Source organism: Vombatus ursinus, unplaced genomic scaffold (assembly GCF_900497805.2).
Source record: "Vombatus ursinus unplaced genomic scaffold, bare-nosed wombat genome assembly UNPS02009132.1, whole genome shotgun sequence".
Classification (NCBI taxonomy): Eukaryota; Metazoa; Chordata; class Mammalia; order Diprotodontia; family Vombatidae; genus Vombatus; species Vombatus ursinus.
In genome coordinates, this window is record NW_020948910.1 from 8,690,920 (window position 1) to 8,717,358 (window position 26,439).

Here is a 26,439-nt window from a genome sequence, read left to right on the forward strand (position 1 = left end):
CAGGAAAGCACACATGCACGAGCAGGAGCAGAAGCCGACTCCGCCCCCCCCTCCCTGCAGCTCTTTTTAGTACCTTCTTCGTCCCTCCTCCTCAGCCCGCCCATAGTGACTCCTCGAGGATCAAATATCAAAAAAGGGATGTCCAGCTAGTGTCCAGACAAAGGGAGCATACGTGGCACAGGAAGTGGGTCCCAGAGCTTTGGAAGGAGGCGTGAGGGATTAGTGTATAGACAACGGAAAGTACACGTGACGCAGGAAGTCGGGTCCAGATACCGGGGGGAGGTGTATGGGGTCGGCATAGTACCTAAAGAAGGAGGCTAGACAGAGAGAGTTCGCTCTCTGCCGTCCCCCTCCAAGCGGCACAGTCCTTGCCTAGGGAACGCGCGCTCCGGCCACTTCCCTGTACCCCGCTTCCTCCCCAGCCTGTCACAGCTCCATTCAGCACCGCTCCAGTCTCGGGAGTGTGAGCTCCGGTTACCTCTCTGACCCCAGATCTCATCCCAGTACGCTACAACTCTGCCCAGCATCGCTTCTGCCTCGGGAGCAAGAGCTCCAGTTACTTTCTGGTACCCAGTTTCCGTCCCACGTTGGCACAACCCCCATCTGGCAGTAGCTGGCATCAAACAGTCCCTCACACTCCAATACCCAGTCCTTTTTTGAACTCTCTTATTACTGTAAAGGGCATCACCATCCTCCTGGTCACTCAGTTTCGCCATGGTGGTTTCATCCTCTGTGGCTCACTCTCATTCACCTTATACACATGTTTACTTGCCAAATATCATTTCTGCCTTCGTAGCATCTCTCCTATGGATTCTGTCATCAGTATTTGCATGACTAATTCAGTCACCAAACATATTTCACGCAGACTTGGAATAGCCCTCTAAATGGTTTTCCTGCCCAAAAATCTTTGCCCATTCTGATCTGTCCTCATCACTCAGCTGCCAAAAGGATTCCTTTTAAAACATGTCTATTTTACTCTCTTACACAAGAAACTCAAGGGCCTCATGACTACCTTCAAGATCAAATATAAAGTCCTCTTTTGAACTTAATGTTTGTCACAATAAAGTTCCTGATTACTTTTTCCCTCTTCCTACATTTTTCTCCCTTCCAGGTACTCTATAATCAAGTCATAGTAACCTAGTTGTTGTTCTTCACACACTGTCCTGTATTTCAGGTCTTGGTGCTTTACAATGGTGGAACTCCATGAGTGGAATGATCTTCCTCACCCCTGAGAAGAGTGAGTACCACAATTTTTCAGGAGCAGAGGTCAGTAGTGGGAGATATCTTGGGACCAAAAGATGAAGATACATGCTAGAGGGGTTAGTACTTTAAGAAGCTTGATGGTATAGTGATTAAGGTGCTGGGCTTAGAATCAGGAAGACCTGAAGCCTCTTTCCTTGCCTCTGTCTCTTAGAATCACTGACTTCCTTCAGGACAATAATCAAATGCCTCCATCTACAAGAAGTTTTCACTGACTCTCCTAACTGGTAGATCATTCACCTCAAAAGTCACCTTCCATTTGATGTGTATGTCCCTTGTTTATTCTTGTTTATATGTCTGCTGACTTCTATGGTAGAATGCAAACTCTTTGAGGGCAGGAACTATACACACAGACACACACACACATATGTATATGTATATATAGAGTATATATATGTATATATATGTGTGTGTATATATATTATATATATATAATTGCCTTCCTCCATATGCTAATGGATTTTAAAAGTTTCTAGCACATGGTAAATTCTTAATAAATGCTAATTGATTGAATGAATGAAACTCTAGCTTCTCCAAAACTAGAAAGTTGTAGGAGTGAGCAAGATCCATATTTATTGGCTAAAATAATTTACAGTGGTGCATGAATTACTAGTAAACCATATTACTATATTCTTCTCAGACACAAGTTGGAACCCACCCATTTTAATAGAAGACATATAAATATATAACCAAAGGATAAGAAGACTAGTGATCCCTCCAAATATAGTCCAATTATATTTCATGTACTTTTTAGAAGATATGCGTAATATATCACATGCAAAAAAATCTATACTCACTAAAAAAAAAAAAACAACCTCAATATACTAAATATATTAGCTAAAGAGCAAAAAAAAAAAAAAATGGGTGCCAAAAATCCCAGCATTGTAAAGAGCACCTTATTAATGAATAATGTCAACAATTCAAATAAAAACTAACATTTTTCAGGGACACAATTGAGGCCCATTTTAGTTGTGTCAGGCTTAAAACTACTTATCACTGGGGCAGCTAGGTGGTACATTGGATAGTGCTCTGGCCGTAGAGTCAAGAGGACCTGACTTCAAATCCAGCCTCAGAAACTTGACACTTACTAGCTGTGGGACTCTGGGCAAGTCACTTAACCCCAATTGCTTCATCAGAAAGAAAAAAAACAAACAAACCAAATCAAAAACAAGCAAACAATCAAACTAGTTAACATCTCACCAAAACAAAACCATCCACAGCTTTCAGATTAAACATAGTCAAACCAAAATGTTTTATTAACTATTTGATATTTATGGAAGTCAACAAGCTATTCTGTTCCACCTGACATCTTCATTATTGGAATGTTTCTTTAATAACAACATTTCATTTGGGCTTGATTGTTGAAAAATTTTAAACATATGCCAAGAAACAATTAAGACTGAAAACTTTAAGTTCAAATCCAGAGGTTGTATTGAACAAATAGATGAGGATGATACCTATAAATACTTTTATCTATTCTAGATAAGACACATTAAGGATAAAATTACCAAAGAGAATGTTGTGCCTAAGTATGTTAATAGGTTTACTGACATTATGAAAATCAAAATTGAATGTAATATACACCCTTGGAATTGTGAAATGAACCAAAAGACTTTGACCTTAACAATAACATTCATAATATTAACAAACCATAGGTTCCAAATACCCTATGGTAACTATGGAAAGATAAATATTTCCATGCAAAGCATGAGTAAGAATATTAATAGACATTCTTAGAGAATATAGTAGAAATCGCAAAATCTGATGGAAACACTTCTGAATTAAGCAGACATCACTTCATTGAGTAATAGTAAAAATGAATGGCCCATACACACTATTAAATTTGTCAAGTATAACTGAAAGTGGCTAACCACTGGATGGAGACAATGTAATAATTAAGATCCAAAGATTTATTCAAAAGGCCCTCCATGGACAATATCTGTAAGAATTAGCCAACAATAGTTGAGTCATATAAATCTCTTTGTTATATGGAAGCAGAAGAATTGGTGATGGCATTCAGTGCCAGGCCTTTTTCTGCCAGAAACTAGTGAAGGGCTATCCTCATAGATCTTTATTTAGTGATAAATGCAATTCACGTGGAGATAGTGGAGACATCATTAGTAGGCTATAAAAATTTAGCACCTACCAAAACATGATAATGGCAAAGCTCCTTGAGACCTGGGACAATTTGTGTGGTGGAAAATTGAGCACAGATTAAAAATTTTCTGAGCATTGTCCACAAAGCAGATTATCTGCACATTGATAATTCAGGGTCGGAGCAACAGAAATAATATAAATATTTCTTTTATGCTGTGAGGTTATATCATTTTCTTTCCTCAAAGCAACTTTTTCTACCCAAAACTTATCCTTGCCATGACATTTTGGGCATGGCTTACATAAGCAAAACATTCTCCTTCCCAAAACACACTATCCCTTTCTTTTTACCTTTCTTTTTTATCCCCGGTGCTTTTAGAGGGATAGGAATATGGTGGGTGTTTAATAAATGTTTCTTGATTAACTGGCTGGTTATAATTATGCAAGAGAACCTCACTCTTTTCCAGAACTATGAAAAAATGCTGCTTCCATATGAGACAGCCAAAAAAATCCTTGCCAGAATGTCTGTTATATTTGAAAACCATTTGTAATCATAAAGAGTTATATAAACATCATCATCATCATCATCATCATCAATAACAACAACACCAAGCATTTATTAAGTATTTATTATGCTGAAAACTGGGGATACAAAGAGAAAAAGCAAAAATATGGTCCTTGACCTCAAGGAGCTCATCTTCTATTGAAGATGGTATCCAAAGAACTATGTACAGATAAATCATATGTATAAATAGAAGGTAACCTCAGAAGCAAGACACTAGTTTGAAAAGGCCTGGGAAAGGCCTTCTATAGAAAGGAGAATTTGAGATGTTTTGAAGGAGACCAGGGAAGCCAAGAAGTTCAGGTGAAGAAAACATTCAAGGAATGGGAACAGATAGTGAAAAAATATAGAAATGGGAGATGGAGTGCCATGTTCAAGGAACATCAAGAAGGCCAGTGTCATTGCATTGTAAAGTATTCTGAGGACAGCAAAGTCCAAGAAGACTGGAAAGATAGGAAGGGGTCAAATTGTGAAGTCCTATGAATCCAAACAAAATTTTATATTTGATCCTAAAATTAATAGACTGCCACTGAAATTTATTAAGAAGGGAGTAACACAGTATAACCTATTTTTTTGGCAGATCATTTAAGCAGCTGAGTAAAGGATGAACTGGAGAGGAACAAGAACTGAGCCAGGGAGAACAACTACTCAATTATTTTAATAGTCCAGGTATGAAGTGATGAAGCTCTGCATTAGAATGGTGATTGCAGGAATGGAGAGAAGAGAATATATATGAGAAATGTTGTGAAGACAGACATAGTAAGACTTTGTAACATATTGGATATGTAGGGTGAGAGTGTGTAGAGTTGAGGATGACACAGATTGAAAATTAGATTGGAAAATTGATAATGCCCTCAACAATAATAGAGAAATTCAGGTAAGGGGAGAGTTTGGGAAGAAAGATAACGAGTTCTGTTTTGGACAGGTTATTTTGGGATATATACAGGACATCTATTTTGAAATGTCAAGTATTATTATTAAGATTTTAATACACAGTATTGGGCATGAGGTTTTAACAGATGAATTAAAAAAAAAACAACTCTCACTTAGACGTATATTGACTATTCCTTCTAGAAATTTGACTGCAGAATCATAGGAGAGGGATAGTGTGTTTTGGGAAGGAGAATGTTTTGCTTATGTAAGCCATGCCCAAAATGTCATGGCAAGGATAAGTTTTGGGTAGAAAAAGTTGCTTTGAGGAAAGAAAATGATATAACCTCACAGCATAAAAGAAATATTTATATTGTTTCTGTTGCTCCGACCCTGAATTATCAATGTGCAGATAATCTGCTTTGTGGACAATGCTCAGAAAATTTTTAATCTGTGCTCAATTTTCCACAACACAAAATACTCTGACACTGTCTTCTTCTACTTTTGGGCAGTGTGACTTCAGGGAAGGACAGTAATAATATTAAGCCAATTCTATGTTTGAAAAAAAAATGGGGGACCAGTAAGGCCAGGGTAGGTTTTGTTTTGTTTTGTTTTTAATATGGGAAAACCTGAACAGGTTGGTAGAAATAAGTGAAGGAACAAGGAACAAATTGAAAATTCATTGGAATGGGGGTGATTAAATGAGTGAGTGGGTTTCCTGGGGTAGGGTTAGGGGAGGAGTAGAATTAAGGGGACAAATGGAGTGATTAACTTTGGCAAGAAGAGACAGTTCTTCTGGGTCCATAGGGAAGGAGAAGAAAGTGAGGAGAGGTGAGTAAGTGAATTTACAAGCACATTCTAGATTCTTCCCCTCAACCACATCATGAATGACTTCATCAAAGGCACAGTCGAGGCATTCCAGAAGTATTATTTGACCAAAAGCATTTCAAATACCACTACTCTATTTGTTGTGGAGACAAAAAAATACAAAATGGCAAGAAATACTTATATCAAAAGAAATCATGCGTTTGGAAAACATTTTGCTTATGTAAGATATGCTCAAAATGTCATGGCAAGGATAAGTTTTGAGTACAAAAACTTGCTCTGAGGTAAGAAAATGATCATAACCTAACTGCACAACAGAAATGTTTATATTGTTTCTGTTGCTCCGACCCTGAATTATCAATGTGCAGATAAGCTGCTTTGTGGACAATGCTCAGTAAATTTTTAATCTGTGCTCAGTTTTCCACCACACAAAACACTCTGACACTGGCTTTCTCTACATTTGGACAGGGAGAGTTCAGGGAATGAAAGTAATAATATTAAGCCGATTCTGCGTTTGAAAAAGAAAACAAACCTATAATTTTGCATATACAACTTCAAATATTCTATATACAGAAGTCAATCAGAATGAGGTTCTGAACTATGATTCTGAACTAACTATTTAGGGGATTTTTTATGGCCCAGATAATTGAGAGTTGATGGTATTTACATCTTCAGGGATATGAAAATGATCCAGATGAAATCTAGGAAGAAATTAAATAAAAGTAATATAATGTCTCTTGTATCCTTTAAGCCATTTTTATCCAGCACAGTACAGAATCCACTAAATTCCTTGGGATTTTTCCTGGGTAGTCTGGCTCTTGAAAAAAAAAAAAACCTGCAAAGCCAAGTACATATGTACTAAACTTATACTACTTGATATTTCTCAGTGCCTGCTTCATAATAGAAATATCTCTTCCAGAGAACAGGCCCAAATGCAGTGTAAAACACTACCAACATGTGACCACACATACATTACATACCTACTTCCTTAGATAGAGATGATGTTGAGTGTGATACAAAAGGAAAATATGAGTAAACACTTCATGAGCTTGAAATGCTGCTTCATAGTTTGAGAATTTGAGGTTTCCTTTATTCCCCCCCCTCAGCAGCACATCAGTCTTAGAAGAGACTGAGGTGCCAAAGATATAAGTCAATTTGTTCATGCTTCTAATCCATTTTCCGGACTAATGAGATTCATAGTGGCTATGTGCAAAAGCAGCAAAACAAACATTTTTCAAAATGCTAAATATACAATTTCCCGTGTTATTTCCACAGGAAAAAATAGCTTCCAAGAAAGAATTATTAAAGTGCATAAATGGCTAAGTAACTAAATAATCTTAAAATGAGGAGAAAATGTGAGCTCTTGGGGAAAGGATTCTGTACAAACAATGATGAAGATAAAACGGGATGAATGGAGAGGAATCCTAAAGGGCATAAAAAAAAGTCAAAGATTCAGTTTAATTCTTCTTTCCAGAATCTATCAAATCACTGTTTACTTAAATTCCCTTATATAAAGATCTCTGATCCCACATCTGGTCCCCTGAGGTAGCTGTTTTGGAAACTACTGTCACAGTAACCATTAAGAAAATGTCATGTCCATTGGAAAACTCAATTTGGCAACATAGAGCTGCAGCTGTCACCACTGTTAAAACTGAAGTAGGTCCTGGATTCTGGGCTAGCTACTCCAACTGAAATATCATCTATCAATGACTTTTCCACATGTGAAATTCTCTTTGGAGAAAACAACCTCTCTCTACCCCCACCCTCTGAAAATCTTTTCCTTCTGACAAAGGAGGATTTTTACCATTTGGGCTCAAGACACATTAAATTTCCAAGTGTGGCTCTAATTTTAGTTTCAAAAGCAGATCAAACAAAGTCCCACATTCCAATTCCCATTTGTCATCTCACTAATTTTGACTTTAAAATAAATATGGGAGCATGCTTCCAGTTTTCATCATTTTCAAGTTGGAAGATGTAGTTGTCTTTTTGGTGTAATAGTTAATGAACTTTGTACTTGCTTATATCTTTATCACCTAAATTTATTTTCACCTTAATAATCCACTGGGGAAAGGTTTATAAGACAACTCAAGTCTTCATTACTCTTCACAATGCCTTTTCCTATGGTATCAGGTAGTATTGGGGGGGAGGGGAGGAAGCACTAGACAAGGAGTTAGATGACCTTAGTCCTAACTCCAGGTCTGTCATTTATTACTAGTATGACTTTGGACAAATCCTTTAAATATACACACATACACATGCAGAGATATATACAGTTAGATAGAAATATAATTATAACAATAGGTAAATATAGATATGCACACACCTATGCATATATACATGTATATGCATATGTGCACACATGTGTGTGTGGCATGCTATGAGTGGGAAGAAGGTTGCAGAAAAAGGAGATTGGAAGATACCAAAGACATGTTATGACCATGTCATAGTTTTGCCTAAGGCTAGCCTTTGAAGATAATCAGACATAAGTTTTGTGTAAGGCAGTATGCCAGTCTGTGAATTAAAAACAGAGATATATAAGACAGTGCCTTTTCCCTAAAGTGTTTACAACCTAGCTAGAGATATAAGACAGATAGACATAAAAAAATATGACTAACAAGACTAGGCAATAAACAATGAGGACCAAATATGTAATATGGCTAATACATAATCTCAGAATTCAGAGGAAAACTTGATTGGCATCTCAAAATACAAGATATTCCTCCATAATCTAAATTGAGAACTTGACCTAGAATATGCCCAAATAAAATTGTGTCTTATAGTTGAAAACCATTATCTGAAGCCATCAAAAGAGATTTCAGTTTACAGGTCCTTAGAAAGAGAAAAGGGAAGGCTATTATCATCCTGTTAAATATTAATTAAAATTATAATGATAACAAAAATAAAAAAGTTATATAGTGTTTTTGGTTTATAAAGTATTTTCTACCATAATAATACTGTAAGGTTGAGATTGCAGGCATTACTGTTGCCATTTTAGGGATGAGAAGACTGGCATAAAAGAAGCTAAATAGTTCGTAGCTGATAGAGCCGTGGTTAATAAGTATCAACTCAGGTCTACCAGATGCATGCCCAGTGCTACTTTATGCAAATTTCCATAGCAAGAAGACAGCAACAGTATAATTTTCAGCTGCCTTAAAGCCTATTTCTCTCTGTTTGCTTTTTTTTTTTAGTTTTTCTTTCTTATGGCATTATTTTAATTTAGGAACTTATTTTATTTATTATGAATTTGTTTTATCATGAACTTTTAAAAAAATTGATGAGCATGAGCATTTCAACATACAGGAAAAAAGAAAAAGAAGGTTGTATATAAAACTATGAAACTATTATGTATAACATATTTTTAGCATAGCATATATTAAATTTAATAAAATAGTACTAACACTACCATGCTTTCCTTTGTTTTATTTTAAGCTTTCTTCTCTACATTTTGAAATATTACATTGATGTTTTTTCTTTATTTTTTTTCTTTTTTATCACTATCAATTACTTTACATTCTACCATCCAACAGCTCCCAAATAAATAGACAGATAGATAAATGACTAAATAAATGTCCTCCTTTGCCATGAATTTGTATGGTCAAAAAGAACAAATTCACACATTGAATGTGTCTAATTAAGAAAGTCATGCTTAACAATCAGAATTCTAGAGTCATGATTATTTATTGCATTATTCCCCTTCATAATTTTGCAGTGAACATATACATCATTTTTCTGTTTAGATTCTGCTCATTCTACTCTTTATTCAGTCCATATGATGCTTCACAGGTATAAGTAGTCTTTTTACTGCACACGCCAATATCACCTAAGAGGGAGGCACCCATGTAGGAAATGCCAGGAACCTGCTCCTTGAAGAAGACATTTTGAGTTCTCCTACGATGTGAGTGGGAACACTGACTTTCCATTGGCTGCACAGTCAGAACAGAATGCCTATTTAAAACGACCAGCCTGAGATAATCTTTCTCTGTCTCTTTCGGACAGTGACCAAGGGGAGAATGTTCTGTTCACAAGCACAATGAACTGATCTGGGTAGGCAGGAGTGCTACTTCTCTTCTATTCCCTTTTAATTCTTATGGCCAAAAGAAACACACTTGGGATTTTGTCTCGTTTCACCAAGCTCAGAGGTTACTGTCATCAAAGCTAAATTTGAGCCATAGAGACTGTGGAAGCAAGATTCTAGGCTAGATCTTGCCACCATTCCAGCCAGGATGTCTCCATAAGCCAAAGTCCCTGGAACTCGAGCCCAAGGAAGTCATTGGAATTGGAACTTGGTGAAACTGTGTTATATAGGAATTGAGCTAATTTGTGAACTGAATGCCCCTTAATTTCCCTTCCCTCCCTAGATACTGAGGTGGTATGTGTAGAGACTAGGAGTGTGGGAGGCACAGTTATGACTAGAGGCTGGAGCCAATGACAGAGAGACTAAATATCCCTCAGGCCCCTTGAGGATACTGGAGAAAACTGAGATGGGGTGAAATGTAACATATCTGGTCTTCAGGCAGTATGTGTTGTACAAGTCACTATTATACAAGTTTCTCTCAATTTGTCCCTTTCATAATTTTTAATAGTGTAATATTAAATTGTGTTCACATATCATAATTTGCTGATTTATTGTTGTCAAAGTTTGCTGTTCCATTCACCTCGAATTTATTTCTGAAATGACCTTTTGTAACTAAACAATGTATCCATTTGGATCTTTCTGTGGTATGAAACGTCTAATTTCTGCCATAATGCTTTTCAGATCTCCTAGATGTTTTTTTTTTTTTTAAGGTAGTACTTACCCCACTTGTTAGTATTCTTTGATTGATCCATCAATTTACTAATATATCCAATTATTTCTCGGTGCTTTCTCCTAAATCTATTCCATTGATCAACTTTTAAAAAAAATTACCGGTATTGATGATTGCTACTCTCTAATATAGTTTAAGACATGAGATTTCTAGTTCCCTTTCCTTCCTATTTTTTCCCATTATTTCTCTTGAGATTATTTGCCTTATTATTCCTCCAGATGGATTTTGTCATTATTTTGCATAATTTTATAAAGTAGCCATAGGTTAATTTGATTGATATGGCATTGAATTCATTAAGGAAATATATCATTTTTATCATATTATAGTACAACCACCAGACATTATAATTAATTTCTTTCCCATATTTAGGAAATCTGTTATTCCTATGAAAAGTATTTTATATTTCTATTCATTATTTCCATGTATTTCTTGCAAGGGGGACTCCCAGATATTTTACATATTCTGTAGTTATTTTGAGTGAAATTTATTTTCCCTCTATTTCTGCTATGTGTTGGCAACATGTAAAAAAAAAATCTGATGATTTTAGGTGGTATTTAACATTTCTTGACTATTGATTGTTTTGATTCAATTTTAGTTGATTCTCTAGGGTTCTCTCAAACATTATATCATATGCAAAATGAAATAATTTTGTTTCTTATTCATCCTTTATTAAAATTTGTTTTTTTTCATTTTATTGCTATAGACGGCATTTCTAAAACTTGATAGTTGTGACTGTGGACATCTTTGTTTTACCCCAAAAGTTATTGGAAAGGTCATTAAAATTTTCTTTATTGTACATAATGCTAGCTGTTGGTTTTAGATGAAAACTTTGTCATACTAAGCAAAGTTCCATTTATACCTATAATATTTAGTCTTTTGTGAAAAATATATGCTGAAAATACTTATAGCAGATCTTATTGTGGTGGCAATTACCTGGAAACTGACAGGGAGCTCATTAATTGGGGAATAGCTGAACAAGTTATGGTCTATGAGTGTGATGTAATACTATTTCAATATAAGAAATGATGAAGGGAATGGTTTCAGAAAAATCTAGGAAGACTTGTATGAACTGATACAAAGTGAAGTGAATAGAACCAGGAGAACAATTTATATAACAAAAACAATACTATAAAGACAAGAAATTTTAAAAGTCTAAGCAACTTATTGACCAATCAACCCAATGAAAGGAAGCAAAGTTCCAGAGGACTCACCAAAAAAAAACAAAAACAAAAAAAAATCAGACTTTCTAGTAGTTTCAGATAGAGAGATCCCTACAATCTTGCTTCTGACTTCATCAGTCATTTGAAACTACACTCTCCAAAGTTGCCAATCACCTCCTTATTGCCAAATTCAGTAGCTTTTTCTCAGTCTTCATTCTTCTAGATTTCTCTGCTGCTTTTGAAATGGTCAATCACCCTTTTCTCCTTAATAGTTTTTTTTTTCCCTAGGTTTTCAGAACTCTCTCCTAGTTCTCCCCCTATCTATCAGACTACTCTCTCTCAATCCCTGTTGTTAGCCTTATCTAGACAGGTCATTCCCAATTAATAATAGTTATCTGACAGACCTCTATCTTGGGCTCTCTTCTCTTCTTCTGTACAACTTCACTAGGTGATCTCTTCAGACCCCATTGATTCCTTTATCATCTCCATGCTGGTGAATCTCAAATCTATTTAGTTTTAACCTCTCTGCTGATCTCCAGAATCACTCATTTACCTATCATTAAGACATCTCAATCTTGATGTCTAGTAGACATTTTAAACTCAACATGGCCAGAGTTGAAATCATTATTTTTTTCTTTTCTCCTTCTACCCTTAAAATAATTCCCTATTACTACTGAGGGTTCCGCCATTTTCCCAGGTCCTCAGGTTAGAACTTAGATATCATCCTTAAGTCATTACTATCTCTCACACCCAATATCCAATCTGTTGTGAAGACATGTCAATTTAGATTTTGCAGCATCTCTTGATATGTTCCCTTTTTCTCCTCTAACACTGCCACCACCCTGATACAGACACTTATCACCTCATACCTGGACCATTGCAGTGGGCTGATTGTTGGTCTGCCTGTCACATATCTCCTTCATCCTCCATTCAGTCATCATGCTAATTTTGCTAAATCAATGTTCTGAGCATGTCGCCCCACCTGGCCCCGACTCCAAGAACTCCAGTGGCTCCCTATCAGCTATAGAATCAAATACAACTTTCTCTATTTGGCATTCAAAGCCCTTCATAACCTACCCCCCCCCACCATAAAACCAAAACAAACAAACAAACAAAAACTTTCTAGTGTCCTTGCACCTCATATTTTTCCTCAACCATGTGCTCTTTGATCCAGTGTTATGGGCCTCTTTACTGCTCTTTAAAACAGATACTTCATTTCTTGGTTCCCAGCATTTGTTTTCCTGGCTGTTCTCTCTCTCTCTCTCTCTCTCTCTCTCTCTCTCTCTCTCTCTCTCTCTCTCTCCCTCTCTCTCTCTCCCTCTCTTTCCCTCTGTCTCTTTCAACCTGTGATTTTATTGGTGTATCTCTCTTGGATAATGAGCTCCTGGAGGACAGTCACTATCTCTTGCCTTTCTTTGTATTTCTTGGCAAACATACTGCAGCGGTTTGCCATTTCCTTCTCCACCTGGCACAAAGTAGCATTTCATAAATGGTTCTTGACTGACTGAGAGGTCATGAATTCAGAGTACAGATTGGAGCTTTTTTTTTTTAGCATGGCTAATGTAGGAATTTTTTTACTTGACTGCAGTTATGCTTTTTTTTTTCCTTTGATTTCTCAATGAGAGGAGGAGAAGGTTTGGAACTTAAAATTGAACTTAAATATAGATTCTAGATTTTTTTTTCAAAAGTTATTTCTGTATCTGTGAATATAATCATGTGATTTTGTGATTAATATAGTATATTATGATTATGTTTTTCCTAATATTGAATCAACTCCATTCCTAGTATAAGTCCAACCTGGTCAAGTTTTTAATATGAGGCTTTTGTAAAATTCTCTTTGGTATGTTTGTCTCTATATTCATTAACGACATTAGTCTGTATTTTCCTTTCTGTTTTATCTTTTCCTGTTTTATGTATCAAGAATATTTTTTTTCTCATAGAAGTTTAGTCAGGTGCCTTCTTTCTCTATTCTTACAAGAAGTTTATGTAACATTGGGATTAATTATTCTTTGAATTTTAATGAGATTCTCTTATGAATCAACTTGATCTTGAGTCCTTTTATCTTTATAAGTTAATTTATGACTTGTTTACTTTCTTCTTATTCATCAGGTTTTTTCCATATAATTGGGCCAAATAATTTGCCATAATACTCTATATTTCCTATTTATCTGTTATGAAATCTTTTTTTTTCTAAATTTCAATAGTACAATTTGGTTTTTCTCCTTTCCTAATGAAATTGGCTATTGTTTTATCTATTTTATTAACTTTTATATTTAAATCTGGTAGGTTTTTTAATAATTACAATTTTTGGTTTATGTTTATTTCTTCCTTAATTTGCAGAATTTTGTTTTTAATTATTTTTCTAGCTTTTTTAAATGTACAACTAATTTATTGCCTTATTATTTTTCTTTGTTTCTAAAAATATTGGATATATAAAATTCACCCTAATAAGTACTTTGGTTAGATCCTAAAAGTTGTGATGCAGTCTTATTGCTGTCATATTCTTTGGTGAAATTATCTATCACTTACATAATTAGCCCTTTCCCCACTTGTTATTTAGACTATTTTTAATCTCCATTTTAAATTTTAATACTTTCTTTAATTTTTTAATTTATTATGATATTTATTACTTTGACATGTCTAATTTTTGTATTTCTGTATTTGTGAATAAAAAAAAAACTCTAGCACATTTCCAATGATCAAGGAAACCAAAAAGGGAAATACCAATAAGCTCTTCATTGTTCCATCTGGTGTCCTTTTAGATCTTTATTGGAGTCTTTTTTGGGGGGTGGGACCAGCCCTTCTAGTATATTTTGCATTATACGGTAAAGTGTTCATCTTTTTTTTTTTTCCTGTCTCAACCTACTTCATCCATCTTGCCTTAGATTTAACAATGCAGGTCTGTAATTTAATAGACTTATGTTATCTTGAGTAGTATGCAATTATATCTGGACCTAAGGTTAAATGGATATTGTGAAAATGCAAGACCAACCCAAGATTTCAAACAGATATCTAAGAAATATCAAAGAAAATCTTCATATAAATAGACATTGACTTCTCTGGGCATTGGGAAGAAATAGTGTAATCTGTTCTGTAAACTTCTATAACCAAAAAAAAAAAAGTCACACAGAATCTGCCAAAATTGTTCTTGTCTGAACCTTAATCTCTAGACTTAAGACAGAATCCCACACCTTCTCTTGGCTGAGTGCAAGAAACCGTTTACCTGATTTAGTCAATCAAATGAGTGTACTTAGTGATGTGTTAGGTACTGATAGGGCTATGTTACTATCCTTGGGGGACGGGGGTGGGGCCAGCCCTTATAGTGTATTTTACATTAGCAGGTAAAGTGTTGATCTTTTTTTTTTTTTCTTTCTGTCTCAATCTACTTCACCCCTTTAAGACAAGTTCATTTTGCCCTAGATCTAACAATGTAGGTCTGTAACTGAATAGAATTATGTTATCTTGAACAGTATACAGTTATCTCTGGACCTAAGGATAAATGGATATTGTGAAAATGCAAGACCAACCCAAGATTTCAAACCAATATCTAAGAAATATATCAGTAAATCTTCATGTAAATAGACATTAACTTCTCTGGGCATTTACACCAAAAGGAAAGAAATAGTGTCTCTCATTCTTGTGTGTCATTCCCTTCCTATGTGTTTTGTTATTTTCCCCTCACCCCCATATTTCAGATGCATTTTTATCCTACTCAACTTTCTGAGGGATGTCAGTCCATAGGAAATCAATTGATACACATTGTTGCTGTCTATGATTGAAAGAGTCTGCTGTGCCCTTGAAACTGGCAAAACAGTTGATTATAAATCAACAATATGAGGAGTTCAACTGGTACCTCAAAATTGCACTGGCGCCTTCCTTGTTTCACTGTCTCATAATAAGCATGAATCACAAGTAAATTGTCTAGTATAATCAAATTCCACTCAAATATACATTACACAGAGTAGCAGGAGATGTGATATATCTTGCAAAATGGAAACAGCCCACACCTAATCTGATCATTTTAAGTGGAAAACCAGTAATCACGAAAGCCAAGCAAAATTAAATTGTGGTCAATAGGAAGTACTTTTGATAACAGCACACTGATCACTCATAGCAATGACTGATTATGAAAAGCTAAATTCCAATGTAAGCCTAGCTAGTGTCCCTATATTTCTAACCTGAGGGTATTTTGGCCTCTTATTTATCAATCTTTACCTTCCTCCCTACCCCAGAAAAATCACTCAGAGAACCATAATATGAGGAAGTAAGCCTTGCTATTATTGTTATGCTCTTCCAGCCCTAGTGCTCAATCATTTGACCTGTTGCTGCTATTTTTGTCACTCCGTGTGTTTTTATGTTTGCATGTGTATGGTTGTGTTTTAAGTGCAACAGGAATCAAGTCTCAATTAATTTATAATATGGGCCATGCTGACAAAGAACAAGACAAAGATTTTCAGTTAGAATAGGGTCTGGATTTATATTTTCTATACATTCTGCCATTTTCTTGCATATGACAAGCCCTTGGACTTGCCACGTTCTGAACAGATGACAGTGATGAAAATCTCCTTATTTCTATAAGAAACCAATTAACGTTTATGATGCATTACTTCACCTGAGTCTCCTGTTTCATTGATTTCAGAGTATGGAAGCCATCTCTTGAATTCCTTCAAAGACTTCTCTGTAACATTTCAACTTTACCATGCCAGTTTGACTGTACATACATTTATATTGCTCTTCTTTTTCTCATCTTTTTTACAGAATTCAGATAGAAATGTTCCAAGAACAAGTTGCTATCCTGGTATTATTCATTTGTACTTAATGTTTTGGAGATTATTGTGAAGGTAGAGAGAATGACTGATTTGGAAAGTGAATAGATGTCTTATAAGCTTGGCTTCTTTAAGCTCAGTGAAAACATCTTTAGGACAATTCTAGTAGAAGAAAGGATGATGGGGATGAGATATATACATACATAATACATATATGTATATATATCTTGTTTCTACTTAGTTTTAATGTCTTCCTTTAGGTCTCTATATTTGGAAATACATTATCCTATACAGTTTAGAAATTAAGGCATCTTGGTATGGCAATACTTATTCAAATCTTTGTTCTTATATTCTTATGAATCAATGTTATATCCAGTCATTTGTGGACAAAATTTTTGTCTCTAATAATGTTCCAGTTTCTATATAGCTTATTTGTGAATTCTTACATTATAAATTGGGATTTATATTTTGAATATGGCGGTTTGTTGCCTTCTACTTTAGTCAAAATAGTAAACCTTTGAATATTATAAGTACTATTGATTATGTTTACTTTGTTTATCTCATCTGGAAAAAAAATCACATGGAAATAGGATGAAGATTTTTTTTTAATTTACATTTTAGCAAACATTTATTAAGTGTTTACTATATACTGTGAACTATTCTAAGAGCTTCACAAATAGGATAATGTATTATTTTATTGTCATCTTATTTGTATAACAATCCTGGGAGGTGCATGTTATTAATAATCTCATTTTACAGATGAGAAAACAGGAAAGCAAAAGTCAAGTGTCTTGCCTAAGGTCACATAGCTACTAAATATCTGAGGCCAACTTTGATTTTGATTTTTCCTGACTCCAAGTCCTGGGTGTTACCTACTACATGGCCTACCTACCCCATATCATCGTCCTCATCATGTCTGCTACATCATTTGTCCTAGAGATATTTTCATGATTCTGTAGACTATGAACTCAAATCAAATAGTCTGATTCAATTACTAAAATATGTATTTTATCCACTTGCACAATCATTGTTATTAAGAAATACTGAGCTGGCTTCTTTTTTTGCACTTAATAGCATTTTTTTCAATTTATATGTAAAGATAGTTTCAACGTTCATGTTTATAAGATTTTAAGTTCCAAATTTATTCCCATCCTTCTCTTCTCTCCCCCCTAACCAAGACAGCAAGCATATATATATATATAAGTTATATATGTACAATAACGTTAAACATTTCTACATTAGTCATGTTGTGAAAGAGGAATCAGAACAAAAGGGAAAAAAACACAAGAAAGAAAAAGCAAAAAGAGAGAGAGAGAGAGAGAGAGAGAGAGAGAGAGAGAGAGAGAGAGAGAGAGAGAAAGAGAGAGAGAAAATTAAATAGTGTGTTTTAATCTGCATTAGACTCCATACTTCTTTTTTCTGGATATGGATAGTATTTTCCATCATGAGTCTTTTGGGGTTGTCTTAGATTTTCACATTGCTGAGAAACGCTAAATCTACCAAAGTTGATCATCACACAGTGTTACTATTGCTGTGTACAATGTTCTCCTAGTCCTGCCCACTTTGCTCAGCATCAGTTCATATAAGACTTTCCAGGTTTTTCTGAAATCTGCTTCCTCATCATTTCTTATAGCACTATAGATTCCATTATATTCATATGCCACAACTTGTTCAGACATTCCCCAATCTGTGGGTGTCCCCCCAATTTCCAATTCTTGACCACCACAAAAAGAGGTGCTATAAATATTTTTTGTACATGTCGGTCCTTTTCCATTTTTTTTATGATCTGTTTGGGATACAGACCTAGTAGTGGTATTGCTGGATCAAAGCATATGCACAGTTTGGTTGCCCTTTGAGCATAGCTCCAAATTACTCTCCAGAATGGTTGGATCACTTCACAACTCCTCCAACAATGCATTAGTATTTCAATTTTCTCACATCTCCAAAATTTATCAATTTCATTTTCTGTCGTATTAGCCAATCTAATAGGTGTGAGTGGTATTTCAGAGTTGTTTTAGCTTGCATTTCTCTAATTAATAGTGATTTAGAGCATTTTTATATGACTAAATATAGCTTTAACTTAAAGCTTTAAGTTCTTCATCTGGAAATTGTCTGTTCATATCCTTTGACAATTTATCAATTGGGGAATGACTTGTATTCTTATAAATTTGACTCAACTCTCTATATATTTGAGAAATGAGACTTTTATTAGAAAAAAATGGCTGTAAAATTGTTTCCCAGTTTTCTGTTTTCCTTCTAATCTTTTGTTTTTCAAAAAGCTTTTTAGTTTAATGAAATCATCATTGTTCTCATCTCTTGTTTGGTCATAAATTCTGCCCTTCTCCATAGACCTGACAGGTAAACTACTCGTTGCTCACCTAATTTGCACATGGTATCACCCTCTATATCTAAATTATGTACCTATTTTGATTTTATCTTAGTACAGAGTGTGAGATGTTGATCTATGACTAGTTTCTGCCATACTATTTTTCAATTTAACCAACAATTTTTGTCAAATAATGAGTTCTTATTGCAGAAGCCAGAATCTTTGGGTTTAACAAAGAGTAGATTGCTATAGTCATTCACTACTATGTCTTCTGTACCTAAGCTATTCCACTGAGCCACCACTCTATTTTTAGCCTGTTTCAAATAATTTTGATAATGGCCAATTTATAATATAGTTTGAGATCTGGTATGACCAGGCCACCTTCCTTTGCATTTATTTTTAATGAATTCCCTTAATATGCTTGCCCTTTTGTTCTTCCAGATGAATTTTGTTATTATTTTTTGTAGATCTGTGGAATAATTTTGGTAGTTTGATTGGTATGGCACTGAACAAGTAAATTAAGTTAGGTAGAACTGTCATTTTTATTATATTAGCTCGGTACCCATGAGTAATTGATATTTTTTTTCCATTTGTTTAGATCTGACTTTATTTGTGTGAGAAGTGCTTTACAATTGTGCTCACATAGTTCCTGGGTTTCTCTTGGCAGGTAGACTCACAAATATTTAATAGTGTCCACAGTTATTTTAAATGGAATTTCCTCTTTCTATCTCTTGCTGCTAGGCTTTCTTGGTAATGTATAGAAATGCTTATCATTTTTTGTGAATTTATTTCATATCTTGCAACTTTGCTAACATTCTTAATTGTTTCAAGTAGTTTTTTAGTTGATTCTCTAGGATTCTCTAAGTATATCATCATGTCATCTACAAAGAGTGATGGTTTGGATTCCTTGTTGCCTATTCTTATTCCTTCAATTTCTTTTTTCTTCTCTTATTGCTAATGTTGACATTTCTAGTACAATATTGAATAGTGGTGATAATGGGCATCCTTGTTTCATTCTCTGATCATATTGGGAATGCATTTAGCTTATCCCCATTAAATATAATATTTGTGATGATTTTAGATAGATACTGCTTATAATTTTAAGGAAAACTCCATTTATTCATATGATCTCTGGTGTTTTTAATAGAAATGGGTGCTATATTTTGTCAAAATTTTTTTCTGCATTTATTGAGGAATCATATAATTTCTACTAGTTTTGTTATTGGTATGGTCAATTTTGCTAATAGTTTTCCTAATATTAAACCAGGCCTGCACTGCTAATATCCTACCTGGTCACAGTGTATTATCCTTATGATAAATTGAAATAATCTCTTTGCCAATATTTTATTTAAATTTTTGCATCAATATTCCTTAGAGAAATTCGTCTATAATTTTCTTTCTCTTTTTTGGCTCTCCCTGGTTTAGGTATCAGCACCATATTTGTATCATAATAGGAACTTGGTAGGACTCCTTCTTCACCTATTTTTTTTTTCCAAAATAGTTTATGTAGTATTGGAATTGATTGTTCTTTAAATGTATAATAGATTTCACTTGTAAATCCATCTGGCCTGGAGATTTTTTTTTTCTTAGGGAGCCCATTGATGGTTTGTTCAATTTCTTTTTCTAAAATAGGGTTATTTATATATTTTTTCCTCTTCTGCAAATCTGGGCAATTTATATTTTTGTAAATATTTATGTATTTTAGTTGGATTGTCAGATTTATTGGCAAAGAGTTAGGCAAAATAGCACCTAAGTATTGCTTTAATTTCCTCTTCATTGGTGGTAAATTCATGCTTTTCATTTTTGATTCTGGTAATGTGGTTTTCTTCCTTTTTTTAAAAATCAAAGTAATGGAAGTTTTATCTATTTTATTGTTTTATTTTCAAAAACATGTTCTTAGTTTTATTTATTAGCTCAATAGTTTTCTTACTTTCAATTTTCTTAATCTCTCCTTTGATTTTCAGAATTTCTAATTTTGCATTTAATTGAGAATTTTTAATTTGTTCTTTTATGGTTTTTTTTTCTTAGTTGCATGCCCAATTCACTGATCTCTTCTTTCTCTATTTTATTCATGTAAGCATTCAGAGATATAAAAATTTCCCTAAAACTGCTTTAACTGCACACCATGAGTTTCGTTATGTCATCTCATTATTTTCATTCTCTTTGATAAAATTATTGATTTTTTCTATAATTCATTGTTTGACCCACTCATTCTTGAGGATTAAATAATTTAGTTTCCAATTAGTTTTTAGCCTATCTTTCCATGGCCTTTATTACACATAATTTTTATTGTGTCATGATCTGAAAAGGATGCATTTAGCATTCTTTCCTTTCTGCATTTCATTGTGAGGTTTTTATGCCCTAATACGTGGTCAACTTTTGTGTAGGTGCCATGTACCACTGACAAAAATGTATATTTCTATCTATCCCCATTTAATTTTCTCCAGATGTCTATCATAACTAACTTTTTCTAAAATTCCATTCACCTCTTTTACTTCTTTCTTGTTTATTTTGTGGTTATATTTATCTAGTTTTGAGAGGGGGAAGTTGAGGTCCCACACTAGTATTATTTTACTATCTATTCCCTCCTCTAACTCACTTAACTTCTCTAAGAATTTGGATGCTATGCCACTTGGTGCATATATGTTTAATGTTAATATTACCTTATTGTCCGTGTTACCTTTTAGGAAGATGTAGTTTCCTTCCTTATCTCTTTTAGTTAGATCTACTTTTACTTTTGCTTTGTTTGAGATCAGGATTGCTATCCCTGCTTTAATTTATTTTTACTTCAGCTGAAGTATAATATATTTAGCTACAGCCTTTTACCTTTACTCCCTGTGTATCTCTCTGCTTCAAATGTGTTTCTTGTAAACAACATATTGTAGGATTCTGCTGATTTTTAACCCATTCTGCTATCTGCTTCTATTTTATGGGAAAGTTCATCCCATTCATATTCAGTTATGATTACTGTGTATTTCCCTCCATTTTGTTTCCCCCCTGTTTATACTTTTCCTTCTCATTTCACCCTGTCCCTCTTCACCAGTGTTTTTCTTCTGACCACAACCTCCCTCAATCTGACCTCCTTTCTATCAGCCCCACTCTTCTTTCCCATTTCTCTTCCTACTTCTCCCCTCTGTTCTCTCAGCCACCCCCTCTTTTCTTTCTCTTTTCCCCTTTTTACTTCCCTGTATGGTAAGATTTCTATACCCAACTGAGTGTTATGTTATTCCCTCTTTAAACCAAATCAATGACAGTAAGGTTCAAACAATGCTTACCACCTCCCTTCTTTCCCTCTTTTGAACCTCATGGATGTAATTTACCCTATTCTGCCTTCCACTTTTCTCTTCTCCCAGTACAATCCTTCTTTAACCCCCCCCTTTTTAATATTTTCACATCAAAGCCAACTTATACACGTATACTCCTTCTAATTTCCCTAATAGAAATACAGTTCTCAAGAGTTATACATATCATCTTCCTGTATAGGAATGTAAGCAGTTTAATCTTATTGAACAATATGTTTTTTTTCCTGTTTACTTTTTTGTTTCTCTTGAGTTTTGTATTTGAAGATCAAATCTTCTGTTCACCTCTGGTCTTTTCATTAGGAAAGTTTGAAAGTCCATTCATTGGACATTCATTGAATGTCCATCTTTTCTCCTGAAATGTTTTTTTTTCCTCAGTTTTGCCAGGTAGTTGATTCTTGGTTGTAATCAAAACCCCTCTGTCTTCTAGAATATCATATTCGAGCCCTCTGATATTTTAATGTAGAAGCTGCTAAGTCCTCTGTAATTCTGACTGTGGCTCCTTGATATCTGAATTGTTTATTTTTGGCTGCTTGCAGTATTTTTTTTTTTGCAGTCATAGACAAAGTTTATCAAAACACCAGTTGAGATGGGCAAGATTATAAGAATCTGTGCTACTGGACAGATTTTAACAATCTGAGCCTGTGTAATGAGAATGCAACAGGGCCAGACTTAAGGAATCTGGGCATTTGTGACACTTGTATTGACAAATGGGCCAGATTTTTAAGGAATTTGAGCACCTTAATGGAGGCAAGATGGACCTTTCATACAGTAAGACTGTGGGAAGATCTGGATAGAAGTGGACAGTAGGCTGGGGTGACTGGGAGGTAACAGAGAGGCTATCTAGATGGAATCAAGGAGTGGAGATCTAGGTTAGGGCCAGGAACAGACAATGAGGGCCACAATAAAAGGGCAGTTGAAAGGATTAACTGGGAAGGGTCAGGTGCCCCAGGAGAACACCAGGGATCTGGGCCATGTGGGAAAGTCCAGGACCTTTAGGGGTCCATTATTAGTGCTATATCATTCCCCCCTCAAACATATGGGACCCAAATTCTTTTGGGGTAATAGTGAAGGTCTTGGCTTCTTAAACTGCTTCCTGCTAGTCCCAAAGAGGAGATTGACTGGAACTGAGCACAGGCTGCATCCAGGGGATGATGGGGGACATAGGCTGGTACCCACTGTTTTCTACCAACTGTAGGTGAATGACCTTTAGTCTAGAAGACATAAATCTGACAAACAAGTCAGCAGGGTCCAAATATAGGGAGAAGTAAAAGTGCAAGAGCACATTAAAATCATTTACATTTCACCTGAAGGATTATCTGATCTTGTTACTGCCCCAAGCTTCCACTCTGATTCCAAATTCCTTTCTTCCCCAAACCAAACTGAAGATGCTTCTGATTTCAAGATTACACACACTAGCATTCTGTTTATATCTTTTACTGACCACTTGTTCTGATTATAGAAATTTGCTTTAAAAGGATGAAGCAGGGACAAGATTTATACCATGTATGACAGGATAAAATATTCTTAGATATGTTTGAATTCACAGTTTTCCAACCATGCAGTATCAATTCCACCTCATAGCCAGACTCAGGAATAACCAGGTGACTAACATTCCTTTTCAAAGGAACACAATAGGGAAACTGAACAAGGAGGATCCCATCATAGACTGAGGCCAAAACTGTCCTCTCAGTTTTTCCCAGAGGCAGACTTCTCACCATTATCACATTCTCTCTGAGTGGCTTGTGGCGTTTTTCTCAGATGGCAGACTGTTGACTATTGATTATCGATTATGGATGGATTATTATGTTCCATCAGACAACTCAAAATCAGTTATAGTCCCAAGGGCTTCAAACAGCAAGTTTCATTAATTATTTTAGGGAAAAATTTTCCATCATTTACATCTCAAATTTAAATTTGTCTTGGTATAAAAGCCAATCCTTAGAGATCATTTCTATATATTTTCAAATTCTTAGCAAGCCAAGTTCGTTGTTTAGGAATTCTATAACCCAAACAAGATGAGGCTTTCACCTCATCCCTCCTTTCCACACACACACTAATAAATTACCAGTTTTAGCTTTTACATTAAAATAATAACCAACAATCTTACAATTTTCATAAGTGATAGTCAAATTGTTTTAGCTGTAACCAAATTATGAAAAGCTGCTTGATATAACTGATATAAAAGTTTACCAATTTGAAACTTGAAACAAACCCATTACCAATCAGGTGACTTCAGTTTTGTTGAATCCATTTCCAAATTACTTTAAACAGAGAACTGGAATCTCATCATTAGCATGTTAAAACTATAACTTTAAAAGAGCAGGCTTAACCAAATTCGGAGGCTGGCAGGCTTTTTACCTCTTACTTCCTTGATGACATCACTTTCCTCTCCCCCTACTGCTGCTGGAGGTATGGGTGGGGTGGTAAGCAGGATATGCTGAACATAGGTGATACTTTCAGGTTTTCTGGGTTACCCCAGGACCTAAGGTCATTGCCAGTAGTACCGATGCTGTAGCTGCTGTCTGAAAACACTGTTCTGCTAGTCTGATCTGGGATGAGAGGGGTTAACAGAAAAACCTGGGACTGTTTGCACTCCCCAAACTGAGATACCCTCTTGATTCAAGGGAAGGGAGTGGAAGAAGGGAGTGATCAGGGTTGTAAGGAGATATTTAAAAACTCCTTGGTGATCAAGCACAAACTCTCCAGAATATGTTAAGATGTTTTTAGCTGTTGTAGAAGAATCTTAAGAATTTTTCTTTGAAGTTTTGTGATTTATCTTGGTCCTCTAGATCATAGAGACCAGGCACAAAGCTTTCCTTTCCAAGGTCTTGGAGAGTGAGCTTTTTCCAGTTCTAACCTATGAGCAAATCTCAGGGAAGTCTTGCTGAGTCCAGCTGCTTGGATCACATGGCCATCAGACCAGGAGAGAAGGGGAATCCTGCAGGCATGGGTGTGGGGATGAGGAGTCCCTCCATGAAGGAGGATCCAGTGGTGTAGAGGGAAGGGAAACAAAAATCACTTGCAGTTTTCCCAATTCCCTAGTGCTGAGATAATTGAGAAAATTGGGAATATGCTTCTGGATAGGGAAGTCCATCCTCTGTGCTTTGGAAGGTGTGCTCAAGTCCATGGCCTCGAACTGAACCACTGGACTGAGAGCCTGAGACAGTCAGGCCAAGTGAGAGACAGCCTCATAAGTGTCTGACCTAATAGAACCTGAGAGGTCAGGCCTACAAAAGGACTTCCAAGCCTTCCTAAGTGCTTGGAGAGAGACCCCAACTGCAGGGCAAGACAATAGCAGAAAACTATTTTACCCTCTGGTGGAGGATATCAGGACAGTTTTCCTCAAAAATTTCTTGAAAGATCTTGTCCAGGCTCTTTTTCTGATCATGGTTTTCAGGTGGTCCAATAATTCTTAAATTATCTCTCCTGGATCTATTTTTTAGGTCAGTTGTTTTTTCCAATGAGGTATTTTACATTTTCTTCTATTTTTTCATTCTTTTGATTTTGTTTAAATAATTCTTGATGTTTCATAGAGTCATTAGCTTCCATTTAGCCAATTCTAATTTTTTTTTTTAGGAATTGTTTTCTTTAGTTAGCTTTTGTACTACCTTTTCCATTTACCCAATTCTAATTTTTTTTTTAGGAATTGTTTTCTTTAATTAACTTTTGTACTACCTTTTCCATTTGGCCAATTCTACTTTTTTTTTTTCAAAGCTTGAACCCCTTTTAGATATTTATCTTTTCTTTTCTTTTTTTATTAATAAGTTTATTTATTTTTACTTTTCAACATTTACTTCCACAAGGTTTTGAGTTCCAAATTTTCACCCCATCTCACCCCTCCCCCCACCCCAAGATGGCATACATTCTGAATACCCTTTCCCCTAGTCTGCCTTCTCTTATCCCCTTCCCCTTCTATTTTGCTGTAGGGCAGGATAGATTTCTGTACCCCATTGTCTGTATTTCTTATTTCCCAGTTACATGTGAAAACATTTTTTTAAACATGTGTTTATAAAACTTTGAGTTCCAAATTTTCTCCCTTCCTCCCTCCCCACCCACCCTCATTGAAAAGGCAAGCAACTCAGTATAGGTTATACATGTGCAGTTATGCAAAACACTTCCATAGTAGACATATTGTGAAAAACTAACTCTATTTTCCTTAATCCTATCCTGCCCTCGCCCATTTATTCTATTCTTTCTTTTAACCCTCTCCTTCCTCAGAAGTATTTGCTTCTGATTACCCCCTTTCCCAATCTGCCCTCCTCTCTATCATCCCTCTACTCTCTTGTCCCCTTCCCCCCTATTTTTCTGTCGGGTAAAACAGATTTCCATAACCAATTGAGTGTGTATGTTATTTCCCCCCTTAAGTCAAATCCTATGAGAATAAGATTCACTCATTCCCTCTTACCTTCCCCCGTGTCCCCTCCACTGTAAAAGCCTTTTCTTTTCTGTTTTTTTTGTGATAATTTACC

At 35.3% G+C, this 26,439-nt stretch overlaps 1 pseudogene; it reads left to right on the forward strand.

Moving 5' to 3' along the window:
• Positions 1–13: 13 nt before the first annotated feature.
• The window catches only part of LOC114034844, a 105,671-nt pseudogene continuing 79,245 nt past the window's right edge, over positions 14–26,439 (forward strand).